Source organism: Choloepus didactylus, chromosome 14, assembly GCF_015220235.1.
Source record: "Choloepus didactylus isolate mChoDid1 chromosome 14, mChoDid1.pri, whole genome shotgun sequence".
Lineage (NCBI taxonomy): Eukaryota > Metazoa > Chordata > Mammalia > Pilosa > Megalonychidae > Choloepus > Choloepus didactylus.
This window is the reverse complement of record NC_051320.1, coordinates 58,599,848-58,611,439: the sequence shown is the minus strand read 5'-3', so window position 1 is coordinate 58,611,439 and position 11,592 is coordinate 58,599,848. Positions and strand designations below refer to the sequence as shown.

Genomic DNA, 11,592 nt, shown 5'->3' with positions numbered 1-11,592 from the left:
GTCACCCTCTGCGTCACTGCTGCCCAACACCAGCCTCGTCCGGAGAGCTCACCTGCAGAGCCCAAGCCAGTTCCCAACCACACTCCTTCCAACAGGACAGAACTTGTCTCGCCAAGGTCACTGGACACGCCGGAGGTCAGAGAGAACATTCTCCCCCAGGTGGGAAGGCCCTGGGGTCACTGCACAGGCCTGCTCTTGGCGGCCGCTGACATCTGCTTGAGAGGGTTGCTTCAAAACTGATAAACACAGACAGGTCTCCAATTCAATGCTGATTTCAGTTATATATTTTATGCCATAAAAACTTGAACTTACTAGATAGAGTTTGGAGCTTCTTGACGCCACAGAACTTCTGTGCAGCATAATAATAATAACCATAATGACCCACGCTGACGTAAGCATTCAGATGCTGGCACTTTTCTAAGTGCTTTAGGCTTTAAAGGCCGGCTCCATCGCTGACTGTGCCAAGCCGGTTGCCTGTCTTGCCTCCAGTTGTGGTTTCCTCTAGCAATGCCAGATTGTCCAAACGCTCATCAGGAATGAAGGAGAAAATGGCACTGGTCTTACAGACAGCTGGATTCGAGTCTTCCCTGGGCCGACAAATTAGCTCTATGACCTTGGGCAAATCACTTAGCTTCTCGGAGCTTTTGCTGCTTCTGCTGTGAAGGGGACTTAATGATCGTTCTTTCCAAGCTCCCCCTGTGGTGTAGGAATGAAGATCAAATGAGCTAATGTGTGGGAAAACCTCAGTAAGCGCTAATAGCTGTACGAATCAGAGCTTCTCCGTGAATAGTGCCAACTCTTAGAGGCCCTGGGAAGAGTTCTGGGTGGGGAGCCCGCATTTATCAGAGGTTTAGGCCCTCTGGTAAGGAGGGCAGGGGCACCTTTTAATCTAGAGGAGGACTCAGGGGGACTGAGGAAGCCAGAACGAAAGCCTTTAAAACACAATCCCAGTAAGGAGCCATCCCAAACTTGGGCTGGCTTTCTCTTCTGTTGGGTGGGGAAAGCTTGAGTTTTGAAGTCATGTCTGAATTCCCATCACAGCTACATCCTTTAGTGATAGCTCACAAAAGTCCTAATCTTGCAGAGCCTCCATTTGCCATCTGTAGGATGGGCATAGAAAGCCCACCTCGTGGGGCAGTGAGCAGCCCAGAGTAAGGGCTTGAGGAAGGTTAGTTGTCTCCTTTCTCCCTTAAGTGGTAGGTGGGGCCAGCCATGCTTCTCAACTTTGCTGCACATCAGAGTCACCTGGGGGAGCTTTAGGGCCCCACCCCACCCACCCCAGGCCAATTAACTCAGCAACTCTGGGGGTGGGGCCCAAGCTACAGTGGTGTTCAAAGCTCCCCAGGTGATTCCAGAGAGCTGCCAGTGGGCAGAGGTGAGGCACAGCTGCCACCACAGCTGGGTCCCGCATGTGCAGGCTGGCCCCTGCGTCGGCTGTGCCTCCTTCCCAACCCCCATTTCCTTCCTGTGCTTTGTTTCCAATGAAGTCTGCATAGAAGCTGAGAAGTGTGAGAGTAACCCACATTTGTGTGTTAACCCAAGTTGCCAGCACAAGGTCAGTTTCACCCACCCCAGCCTGGAAGTGGGGTGCCTGTCTCAGTCTCCTCTGCTTTCCTTTCCTTTCCTTCCCATCTTAGTACCCACCCCTCCGCACCCCCCCATGCCTCCACACCCTCCGCTCTCTTATTCAGTGCACTCTTACTGAGGACTTTGACAGGCAATGGGAATTTCAGACCCAGGTAAGACACAGGACGTTAAGGCACTCACAGCCGAGCCAGGGGTAGGGGAGATTGGGGACGGAGGGCAAAGGCGCGGGGGCAGGCAGAGCTGGCCTCCAGGCTGGATCCACACTGGCTGTGTGGTCTTGTTGGCGTGATTTAACCTCACTGAGCCTCAGGGATTTCCTCCATAAAAGGGGCTAATCATATTTACCTTCCAGGTTTGTTGTGAAGGTGTAAATGAATGACAGGAGGAAGGAGCCTACAGATACTAGGTGCTCTGTTATCATAAGAAAGGAGGCCAGGGTACAGTGACCCTTTTCTTTTTTCCCTTCTTGGATTCTCTCTTCCCTTTCCTTTAGCTGGGAAATGACCACTACTTCTCTTCTGCTGACACTTGTATTATGCAATTGACAAACATTTATTGAACAGCTATTAAGTCCCTGCTTTGAAAGCACATGGGTAGAATTTATTATATTAATCTTAAAAGAAAAGAAAGACCCAAACCCTCAAGTAAATTTCATGTGTGTGTGCCCTGTTAATCCCCTCAGGGGTCAGCAACCCATGAAGAAAGTTTCCCCACCTCAGGCAATGGTTAGATCTCTTATTTTGCAGCGTGCAGGTTGTGTGTGTGTGCGTGCGCGCGCGCATGCACTGTGGTGGTGTGGTTCTCTCAGTACTGCTGCTTGGTGAGACGTTCTTGGTTTTCCTGGGGGCTGAGCAGCTCCTAGGCAGGTTCAGTTGGAGACTCCTCTGATCGTCTTGGCTGCCGGGAGACTGGAGGTGGTGCCAGCCTGGGGAGAGCCGGGAGGAGTCAGTGAGGAGGCTTAGAGGTGCCGGGATTTGGAGCTCTGCCCCAGCTCGCTGTCTCCCCTCTAGGCCTTTGCTTCTCTGTTCCTGGACCAAAGGGAGTCAGACAGGCCTGAGGCTGGCTCCCATCCGCGGGCAACTAGCCCATTCTCTCTGACTGCGAGGAACCCTGGGGCTGGAGCCCGGGAACCACTTCCCAGTGGCTCTATGCAGAGTAGAGACAGTGTGCCTAGGGGGTCCCCAGAACCTCACTCCAGGTGACTCCTGCAGCCTCTCTCCCTCAGCCACCTGACGTTTCTCCCTCTCGGCCTCACTCACCTCACCCACAGCTGCCGGACAGGTCTGTGTGCTCCAGGTGTGCTGCCCCTTCCCCTAGGCCTAGGTATGGACGCCAGATATCTGTGGAAGAGGAAAGTGGCAGCACGTGCCCACTGAGAAACCACAAGGGGAGCCTTACCTCAGCCCCTCAGCTCCCTGGAACTATACACACAGGGCAGAAGGTGATACCTTTACAGAGACTCAAACCCGAGGGCTCAGCTAACAACTGTTATGCAGAAGAAGCCCCCAAAGCTGGCAGTTCACTCTTGAACTGATAGCAGGACAGACTGATTCTTGCTGGTTTAACATTTAAACAGCTAATCCTTTCATAAGATACAGATCCCTGCTATTTATTCCCTTTTAAATAAGAAAAATGCAAAAACAAGCATAGCAACCCTAACTAAGAGAAGACAACATGCCAGGCCTCAGGAGTTAGATTTATCAGTGGGAAACTCCCAGACAAATCCATCCCTAATGAGAACTCATTTCCAGTGAGTTCTCAGCCCATTATGCTAGATGGATAGGCACAAAGAAAAGGGGTCCAACTCCCAATTCTGACTCCCTTAACCGTTTGACAAGTGAGCTCTGAGTGACTTTTTTTTTTAAATGTTCTAAGAATCTTTAATTTTTGTGTACCAGGTTCATAAAGAATGCCTTATAAGAAAGAACAAGCATGGTAAAAAATTTTAAAGAGATTATTGTGTATGTATGAAAGTTGTAATTTTTTAAATCTAGGCATCTTGTGATATATAAAGCAAGAACAAGGAAAGATGAGATTTACTTTCCTTTAACAGTATTACTTAGTAACATATTAAATATATATTAATATCAAATCTATGAAGAACCACAGGTTAATGTACTTCTACTGATTACTTTAAATTTTTTCACTTTAAAGACAAGACCCAAATCAAAACCTCTGAACTTAAGTTTTCAACTTGAAAGAATCAAAGAATGGTTGTAACTTAAAGTAGTATCAATAAAGCAAATATTCTTATGACTATTAATGGCTGATACTGAAAAAAGGATAAAGTATAAAAATCATATTTTATTCTTAATTTGAAGTTGCCAGTGAAATCAGTGACAAATATTTATTCTGAAAGATGCTACTATGAAGGCTGAACATTCAAATATTGATACTGACTACTCAAAATAAAATGTATAGAATACCTAGAAAATGGGTTTTGTTGGAGCCTGCAGGCAGATTTATAATATTCATTAACAATGATTTTTTTAAAGATCACGGGTTTTTAATATAAACCAGCTTTAAAATTCATCTCCCTTTAGTTGTCTTGTGGCCATAAACCAAAGAAACGAATAATTTCAAAGGATCATTGATACTATTTAGGCAAAAATTCTCATGTGTCAGTACTTTTAATGTGTATATCAAATTATAGTAGAAAGACAACTATAAACAAGATGCAGTCATTATTTTCATTAACAGCACAACTGTATTACAGTAAGCCAAGTTTATATTCAACCATCAAGTGAGGTTCTCCCATTACTTCACTTTGTGATGGATCACTAAGAATATCTTCAAATTCAGTGGTCTCATCATTACCCCTCAAAATTTCCAGTGAAAGGTTTGGGCTCAGAAGAAATGGAAGCCACTGAGCCTGCTGCACTGCCTTGAATTCGTCTGAAATTTTAGTGGAGCAGACAGACCCTGGATGTTTCTTAGCGTGGAAAAATTCATTTTATCTTGGTTGAGCTGGAAATTCTTCTCTGAGAATTCAAGAGGATGACTGGGCAAAAGTTCATTTTTTCACACAAGGAAATCCTTCCCAAAGAAGATCTTCAGAAGAACCACTTGCTGAAAGGTCAGTAACCAGAATACGGTGCTTCAGCTGAGATGCAAGTCCTCGGGCATTTCTTCAGCCGCTGTCTGCTCCGCCTCTCAGCCCCGGTACTCAGCCAACCACTGCTCACTTCCGTTTCCGTTGAGTGACTTTTTTCATGAGAAAAAATATGGAATTTTATTTCGTTAATAGCTGAAGTCACGGATGTTTCTTTTTAAAACGCGTTTTGAAAATAATGATCTTGGAATAACACCAAGGAGGAGTGAGGGATTCTTTATCTCAGATTTTTGGGACAGAGGGTAGGGACTGCTGTGGGCAAAGGCGCCATGTTTACAGTGTGTCATGACAAACATGCAGACAGCTTCCCCTTCTCTGAGACAGCTGAGCTCCCATGTTGAGGGATCCAACTCAACCTCCCCACCCCTGAGAAGTCCAGCCCCCATCCCTGTTACACCCCTCCTGCCTACTGGACTTCTTACCCTGTGCCTGAACCATCTTGGGAACTTTGGCTATGACATCTTTGCCTTCCTAACTTTTATTCCAACTTTAAGTTATTGCCTGTGTAATTCTATGTTGAACCTAGGTCTCCCCCAACACAGGCAGCAAGCTTTAGGAGGCAGGCATTAATCTTTTTACTCAACAGCATATCTCCAGAGCCTTGCTCAGAGCCTGGCAAACAGTAGGCACTCAATAAATAGTTGCTGTATGAGTGAGGTGAATGGCTCCAGCTCTGTGTCCCAATCCCATTTTTCTACTGATGTTCTACTTCCACAGCCATCCCAGGTTCCACTTGGCCTGGCTCCCCATCAGGCAGAGGAGACCTTGGGGAACAACTCAGGGGCTGGGCATGGAAACTCCCTCCTTCAGAGGGCAATTGTGAGGATGCGATCGTATCAGACACATTAGTTCTTAAAGGATGTTAGAGGATTGTATTTATTATTTCTGTACTTCTCTCTCATTTTAGACCTTATAACCATCCTAGTCACTGTGAGAACAAGATCCTTCCTAGGAAAGGGAGCAGAATCAGGGTGAAATCAGAGAGCCACTGGTATCTGCAGCCACTGCTCATTTCAGTATTGGTTAGGATCCAGGTGGGGTTATTGTAACAGAACAACCTCCAAATACAGTGGCTTAGACAAAATAGAAGTTTATTTGCCCGCAGGTAGGTGATCTAGGGCTTTTATGGTGACTCACTCCACTGTTCTCACACAGCTTCTATCTGGCTCCAAAGCAGTTGCTTTAGCTCCCTGGATCTCCCAGGTGTTGGGGAGGATGGAAAGGGAGCCAGGAGAGCACTCACCCAATCAGGAGACTGGAAATCACTTCTGCTTATATTCCATTGGCCAAATTTGGTCACATGGTCCCATATAGCTGCAAGGGAGGCTGGGAAATGTAGTCTTTAGATGGACAACCATGTTCCTGGCTAAAACTCTATTATTATTATGAAAGAAGGGAAGAATGGATGTTGGAAAACAACTAGAAGTCTCTGCCACAAAAGGGTATTAAACCCTGGTGAGATCAGAGAGTCTGTGTTTCTGCTGCAGCTCCTCATAGGATCCTGGGTGCAGGCAGTGCTGAACCCCTCCTGGCCTGGCACACAATTGCCTGTTTATACCGTTCAGCTAGGCAACAAGCCTAGTCCATGCTCCAGTGAAACCTGGAATTGTGAAAGGGGAAGGAGAAAAGTCAATTTTCAGATAATGATCACATTAACAAGAGCTGATTATGGAAAAGTCACAGCCATTTGTGCAGAGCCTTCTATGTCAGTGCTGTTCACAGTGTGAGCCACAAATCGATGCTGGTTTTGGAATGGTCTGTTACCAGCTGTCCATGAGAAAAATACAAAACTTAAAAGTGGGCATTTACAATTGCTCTTTTTCACTCTAATTATTATTCTTGTTATTTTTGTGTGTGTGCTAATGAAGGTGTCAGGGATTGATTTAGGTGATGAATGTACAACTATGTAATGGTACTGTAAACAATCGAAAGTACGATTTGTTTTGTATGACTGTGTGGTATGTGAATATATCTCAATAAAATGAAGATAAAAAAAGAGAGAACTGTAAAAAAAAATAAAATAAAAGTGGGCATTTAGAAACTTTCATAGCCATTTGACTGAATAATTTTATTTATAATAATTTTATAATTATAATTTTATCTAATAGTAAAAAATTGGGGCTTGTATGTTGTGTCTTTTTAAATTTTTATTTTCCTAATACTTCATTTTTATTGTATTTCATACAAGTGGCAGTCCATGACAGATTAGGGGGAAAAAACAAACAAAACCCATTCCTTCTTCACAGCTGATAGTTTGAAAAGCACTGGTCTAAGCCCCAGTAACTGTGTTAAGCACTTCCACATGTTACTTCATTTAACACTGAGGGAGGTATCATTAATCCCATTTAATAGATGAGAAAATTGAGGCTCAGCCAGCTTCAATGACTAGTCCCATGGCTGGATATGGCAGAGCTGGCCTGTGCAGTCCTGTCGACTAAAGGCCAGGAAGTCCTCACAGAGCTCAAGATGACTGTATTAGTCAGGGTTCTCCAGAGAAACAGCACCCACGGGATATATATGTATGCAGATATTATGATATTTATTACAGAAATTGGCTCACACATCAGGGGGGATTGGCAAGTCTAGATTCTGTAGGTTGGGAACTCCAATGTAGGGTTTTGTTTTTAATATAATTTTTTTTGTTAGAGAAGTTATAGGTTTACAGAAAAATCATGCAAAAAATACAGAGTTCCCATATACACCACCCACCCCACCACCACCACTGCCTATTATTAACACCTTGACTTCCCCAGGAGAAACTGGCTGACTGAAGCAGAGATGGAAGTTTTTCTGACTGCTGAAATCATCAATTCTCTCTTGAATGCCTTCAAGTAATTGGATGAGATTTCTCTCATTGCTGAAGGCAGTCTCCTTAGTTGATTGTAAATATAATCAACCAACTGTAGATGCCATGAACTGACTAATGATTTAAATCCAGTAAATACCCTCACAGTAACAATCAGGCCAGTGCTTGAGTAGACAACTGGACATCATTACCAGCCAAGTTGACACATGAACTTAACCATCAAAATGACCAAAGGACCAGCTCTGAGTTTCCTGGGGACCCAGGCTACCCGTGTAGTTGCAGTCAGACCCAATGTTTTTCTGGAACATTCTCTGAGAGCTCAAAGGCAGCACCAGGTCTAGGCGTATGTGCCATTCACATGGGCCAGTGGGGTTCCAGTTAGGAACTGGATAGGGCTGCAGCCGAGGGCAGCATGTCCAGGGGCCTGAGTGTGGGTTAGGAAAGGACGAGCACTGAACCACAGCCCCCACCCTACCTCTGCCCTTGGCTTCTGCCTCCCAGTGGCCATTCCCCTTTGTCTGGCAGGGCACTATGATTTTGATTTTGGGGGTCTCATCCCCCTCTTCTTTGCTCCCTGAGCTTTGTTGGGGCTGGTGGCCAACTGGCCAACCAGAGGGTGGTGTTTTCCCGGCTGCAGCAATTGTTCAGAAGGGGCAGATGACCCAATCAGAGACAAGGAGACGTGGTGAGGCTCAAGTTGAGGCAGCTGAGAGAGGCGGGTTCTTTTCTGTCGGATTTAAACTTGGGAGGGTATGAGGCCGATGAGCTGTTTGAGAATAGATCAAAGCCAGAAGTGGAGCTAAAAGCTGAAAAAAGAGATGACAATATCATTTGAGTCCCTAGATCAAGAGTGAGATGAAGTGAGCAAATGGTGAAGGGAGATGTGGTTTTTTGTGCTAAAGCCAGTCGATTGGGTTTTTCTGTTATTTACAGCCAAAAGTATTCAGACTGATACCCAGTCTCCCCGTGTCCTAGCCTGGCTATCTAGTCATCTTGTCTGGCGTTCTGACCAGCCTGGATGGGGAAAGAAACCGGTGGAATGGTTATTCTGATAGGCTGGTTGGGGTTCGGTCCTCTGGCAGAAACTGGTTTGGTTTCCCCTTCCCCTCCTCACCTCCAGAATTCCAAATGCAACCCAGAAACTTTAGTGCTGGAGGCAGCTGCAGCCCAAACATTCATGCACAAAAGGACAACCCTCATACAGAACCCCTCAGAGAAGTTTCAAACCCATTTCATTTAAACCTCATCTTGTTTAGTCTTCACCACCTCCCCAAGTAGATAGGTATTTTAAAAGAATCCAAGGTCCTGGCCCAAGCCCACAAAGCAGGACCCTGAATCCTCGTCAGTGCTTCCCCTTACCACGTCACTGCAGGCTGGTAGAAGGGCCTACCCCTTCTCTTCTGATTCATTCCCCACCTGAGCCAATATCATCACCTTCCTATGGTTCCTCCTTGCCCTCAAGATAAAGCCCAAATTCTTTAACATGGCTTATAAGACCCTCTGATTACAGCCCTTCATTTTTCTATCATTCTGGAACCCTCTAATTTACCCCAGGCTCTATGTTCTGGCTGCATGGAACCACTTTTAGTTTCCCAAGTTACTTTCTGTCACCTGCTGGACAGGACCATGATTTTCCTTCTGCTGGTTGTTCCCCCCAGGGTCTTGTCCTTTTCCCCTGAGGCCTTCTATTTGCTTCCTTAGGCCCCTTCTCCAAAAGTTCTCCCAAGATCCAGATTCTTGTGCATACCTGCCCCTTGGATAGTCTACACTTGGAGGTCCCACAGGCACCTTAAACTCAACAAGTCACACATGGGATCATCATTTCCCCTTCTGCCCAAGCCTGCTCTCCTCCTGGGATCCCTATTACTGTGAGTAACCCCACTCTCCAGCTATCCAGCTGCCCAAGCCAGAAACCCGGGAGTCTTTTCCTCTCCTCCCTCTCCCTTGGTCCCTGCATCTTCCCAACCATCAAGTCTTGCCCATGACTCCACGTCTATACTTATAGTGCATTCACCTTGGTTCCAGCCACCACCACCTGTCACCTGGATTACTGCAACAGACTCCTAACTGGCCTTCTTGCTGGGTTCCAGTCTTGCCCTTCCCATTCATTCTCTACACTGCAGCCGATGTTGGTTCTAAAATATTGATTCAATCAAGGTTCTTCCCCGTGTAAAACTCTTCCTTGGTTCCCCATTGACAGGACTCCTGCTTGCCTCTCTAGCTTTGTCTATTATTGGACTGCTTGACTGAATTCTTTGCAAGTCTTTAAATTGAAGCCAAGCTCATAACTATCTTCTCACTTCATTTTGTGCTTCAGCCCAAGATATTTCCTGTGTTCGACGTGCTAACCTCTAGGACTTAGCTCAGATTCTACCTCCTTCAGAAAGCCTTCCCTGAGCACCCAAGGGTGGACAGATCTCCCTCTCCACAATCCCACCTCTGCACTCTCCACTCCCCGTGATTGTGGGGAGCACAGAAATTCCATATTTTTTTTGTCTGTCTCATAGTTTAAACAGGGCTGAGGCTGGATCTTATTCATCAGTATGTTTCCAGCTACTAGCTTATGATCTAATTCATAGAAGTGGTGCTGGCTAATTTTATATATCAGCTTGGCTAGGCTATGACGTACAGTTGTTTGGTCAAATACTAGCCTAGATGCCACCATGAAGGTATTGTGTAAATATGATTCACATCTACAATCAGTTGACTTTAAGTAAAGGAGACTTCCCTAGATAATGTGGATGGGGTTTGGGGTTTTTCTAATAAATTGGAGGTCTTAAGGACAAAGAACTGAGGTTTCCAGGGGGGAAAGGAATTCTGAATTATGTGTATGAGGGGAGTGGGTATGTGGGAACTCCATATTTTCTGCATGATTTTTCTGTAAACCCACAACTTCTCTAATGGAGGAGGAGAATGAGACAGAGGAAGAGAAGGAGAAGAAATAACTCTGCCTCAAGGCTACAGCATCAACTCCTCTCTGAGTTTCCAGCTTGTTGGTCTCTTTATGGATGTTAGACACAAGACTGCATTATCAACTCTTACCAGAATTCCCAGCTACTTGCTCTACAGACCTCAGAACTGCCAGCCCCCACAATTTGGGTGAGCAAATTCCTTAAAGTAAAGCTCTTGATATGACACACACACACACACACACACACACACACACACACACACATCTTCTTGGTTCTGTTTTTCTGGAGAACCCTGATGGATAGAGAAGAGGCGCTCCATGAATGCTTTGCTGAATGAATGAATGAATCACCCTAATGTTGGGTTCCTAAACTGCATAGCCACCTGAAGGTGTTGTGGACTGAGATGGTTTAGGAACCTCTGCCCTAATCCCTTTACCTGCTCCTCCTCACAGGCTCTCGGCCTGCCTTACCTTAGGCCTGGATTTTGCCTCAGCAGAAACCCACCTTGGGAGAGTCCTTGGTGAGGGGGTACTGAGGAGTGGGCCCGAGCAGCAGTAATGGAGAGCAGCTGACAGCAGGAAGAGAGCAGCTCTAGGAGGACTCGGTAGAGGGAAACTGAGGCAGTGAGAAGAAAGTACAGCTCATCCAGCAGGGGCCTCATTCCTAGAAGTGCAAGGCAGAGCCTTGGACATAAGGAAGTCATCCTGGAAAGTGGGTACAAGGCCAGGGCAGTTCCTCTATGAGGCAATGTGGTCCTTTTAGTTCTTTGTCCGGGAGCCAGATGGGTCCCCAGCTTGGTTGGAGCAGATTCTGCCATGGAGGTAAGAGCCTCTGTCTCTGGCATGGGAGGTCTGCAGCCCAGAGAGCCAGGCACCCAAATTGGGTTTATCAGGAATCTGCCTGTCCTGCCTTCACCTTGGCTGGGCCACTGCCTGTTCCTCGGGCCTCATGGGCTGCCACCCCACACCCTTACCTTCCTTAGGTGACCACGAGTAGAGCACTGTTTGCCCAGCACTCCCCTAGGATTTCCCCTATAATATGGAGTCTATGTGATCTCATTCTATCATACCAACAATGGAACACCATGGGCTCATCCAGGGCCCCACTTCTAGGATGAGTTGGGTCTATCTGACCCATAGTACATGCCATTTTCACCACCCAGTGCTGCATTCTCT

The 11,592-nt window shown here is 46.2% G+C and overlaps 1 pseudogene; it reads right to left on the bottom strand.

Annotated features, from left to right (window-relative positions):
* Nucleotides 1-4,297: 4,297 nt before the first annotated feature.
* Nucleotides 4,298-11,367, bottom strand: LOC119508854 (annotated as a pseudogene).
* Between the last annotated feature and the right edge of the window lie 225 nt (nucleotides 11,368-11,592).